Source organism: Ornithorhynchus anatinus, chromosome 4 (assembly GCF_004115215.2).
Source record: "Ornithorhynchus anatinus isolate Pmale09 chromosome 4, mOrnAna1.pri.v4, whole genome shotgun sequence".
Classification (NCBI taxonomy): domain Eukaryota; kingdom Metazoa; phylum Chordata; class Mammalia; order Monotremata; family Ornithorhynchidae; genus Ornithorhynchus; species Ornithorhynchus anatinus.
In genome coordinates this window covers 61,438,994-61,442,043 of record NC_041731.1, presented here as the reverse complement: position 1 = coordinate 61,442,043, position 3,050 = coordinate 61,438,994, and positions in this window count along the sequence as shown.

Genomic DNA, 3,050 nt, shown 5'->3' with positions numbered 1-3,050 from the left:
CACGGTGGGCCAGGAGGGACGGGAGAGGGGCCAGCAGGTGTGCTGCGACCTATGCCCAGGGCTCTGGAGTGCAGAGGGCTCCTTTCCAGCCCGATTTCCCTCCACACCACCCAGAGGGACGTGAGACAGCCTGGCCTAGTGGACAGAGCCCGGGCCTAGGAGTCAGAGGTCGCGGGTTCTAATGCCGCCTCTGCCCCTTGTCTGCTGGGTGACCGTTGGGCAAGTCACTTCACGTCTCTGGGCCTCAGCGACCTCATCTGGAAAACGGGGATTAAGCCTGGGAGCCCCAAGTGGGACAGGGACGGTGTCCAGCCCCATTTGCTTGTATTCGCTCAGTCGTATTGAGCTCTTGCTGTGGGCAGAGCACTGTACTCCTCGCTTGTACCCACCCCAGCGCTTAGTAGAGTGCCGGGCACATAGTAGGCACTTAACAAAGACCATGATGATGATGATGATAATGATGATTATGCCCCAAACTGGGCTGCCAAGCTCCTGAAGGCTCTCTGGGCAGGGCGTGGGGCGACTGGGGAGGACCCAGGAGGGCTCTCTCCCCCGCACAGCCCTCGCCCTTGGGGAGGCTTACTAGCCCTGGGCTAGGCCTGACGCTTTGGCCAAGGGAGGGTGGGGTGGGGGGTTATCTGCTGTCCTCGCCGGCTTTAGCCTTTCTTCACCAAGGACACTTCCAAGGAAATTCCTGGCCGAGAGCAGACGGAGGGACGAGAGGACTTTTTAACCCCTCAGCTCCCGGCGTGGGGGCAGGAGGGAGGGGACAGGATAGTTGGGGAGCTGAGAGTCCCCTCTCTTCCCTCCCTCATCCCTTCCCCATCCCCCCACCCCACTCTAGGGGCCACTGGCTTCTCCCCCTCTTCCTCCTCCGGAAAGCATCTTGTCCGGTTAAGAAGTACATTTGCCTCCAAGAATTCGTTCATTCGGTGGTATTTATTGAGCGCTTAGTGTGTGCAGAACTCTGTACTAAGCGCTTGGAAAGTACAATTCGGCAACAGAGACAATCCCTACCCAACAACGGGGGAATCCCAGTCTCCGATTCACTCCCCCCAACGCACACTGCTTTGCACACAGAGAGCGCTCAGTAGATAGCACTGATTGATCGATAGATTGATGGGGAACTCCTCTCCACGCCTCAACTGCTGGGGCACCTATGCGGGACCGGACCTTGGTCCTGGACCTTGCTGCAGAGCCGGACTTTGGTCCCGGACCCTGTTGCAGAGCCGGACCTTGGTCCTGGACCCTGTTGTAGAGCCGGACCTTGGTCCTGGACCCTGTTGTAGAGCCGGACCTTGGTCCTGGCCCCTGTTGCAGAGCCGGGCCTTGGTCCTGGACCCCGTTGTAGAGCCGGAGCTTGATCCCGAGCCCCTCTGCGGTCCCTAATTGTGGTCCTTGACCCTGCTGCAGAGCCGGACCTTGGTCCTGAGCCCCTCTGCGGTCCCTTAATTGTGGTCCTCGACCCTGCTGCAGAGCCGGGCCTTGGTCCTGGACCCTGTTGCAGAGCCGGACCTTGGTCCTGAGCTCCTCTGCGGTCCTTAATTGTGGTCCTGGACCCTGCTGCAGAGCCGGGCCTTGGTTCTGGGCCTCTCTGTGGTCCCTAATTGTGGTCCTGGACCCTGCTGCAGAGCCGGGCCTAGGTTCTGGGCCTCTCTGCGGTCCCTAATTGTGGTCCTGGACCCTGCTGCAGAGCCGGGCCTTGGTCCTGGACCTTGCTGCAGAGCCGGGACCTTGTTCCTGAGCCCCTGTGCGGTCCCTAATTGTGGTCCTGAGCCTCGCTGCAGTCCCGGACCCTGGTCCTCAGCCCCGCTGCCAGCCCGAAGCCTTGGTCCTCAGCCCCACTGCAGTCCCAGACCTCAGTCCTGGGCCCCGGTGCGGTCCCTAATTGTGGTCCTGGGGTCGGTCCCGGACCCTCGTCCCTCCGGCCGCTGTCCGTCTGTCCATCAGTCCGTCCGTCCGTCCCGCGGCAGGCCCGGAGGGCGGCCGGGAGGAGGAAGGCTCCCCGGACACAGACAAAAGCCGAGCGGCAACCTGCGCTCGGCTAAGAGTTCCCGGAGCAAGGACCAGCCGAGGAGCCGAAGAGGAGCCGAAGAGGAGCCGAAGAGGAGTCGAGCAGGAGCCGAAGAGCCGAAGAGGAGCCGAGGAGGAGCCGAAGAGGAGTCGAGCAGGAGCCGAAGAGCCGAAGAGGAGCCGAGGAGGAGCCGAAGAGGAGTCGAGCAGGAGCCGAAGAGCCGAAGAGGAGCCGAGGAGGAGCCGAGAATGACGGGGCGGGCCGAGCCGAGCCGAATCGGCGGGCCGGGGGGAAGAGCCGCAGCGCCCCCTGGAGGCGGCGACTGGTCAGGACTCCGAGCCCCAGGGTGCGTTTCCCACGGAGAACTGTCTCGGCCTGGCTCTGGAGTGGGGTGTGTGTTCATTCAATAGTATTTATTGAGCGCTTACTATGTGCAGAGCACTGTACTAAGCGCTTGGAATGGACAATTCGGCAACAGATAGAGACAGTCCCTGCCCATTGACGGGCTTACAGTGTGTGTGTGTGTGTGTTGTGTGTGTTGTATGAGTGTTGTGTATGTGTGGGGGGGTGTAGGTGAGTGTGTGTGTATATTGTGTGTTTGTTGTGTGTATATGTGTGTGTGGGTGAGCGTGTGTGCTGTGTGTATAATAATAATAATAATGCTGCTATTTGTTAAGCGCTTACTACGTGCAGAACACTGTTCTAAGCGCTGGGGGAGATACAGGGTAATCAGGTTGTCCCACATGAGGCTCACAGTTAATCCCCATTTTACAGACGAGGTCAGTGAGGCCCAGAGGAGTGAAGTGTCTTGCCCACAGTCACACAGCTGACAAGTGGCAGAGTCGGCATTCGAACCCATGACCTCTGACTCCCAAGCCCGGAGCTCTTGCCACTGAGCCACGCTGCTTCTCTAAAACTGGTGGTATTTGTTAAGCGCTTACCATGTGCAAGGCACTGTTCTAAGCGGTGGGGGATGCAAAGTGATCAGGTTGCCCCACGTGGGGGGTCGCAGTTTTAATCCCCATTTTCCAGATGA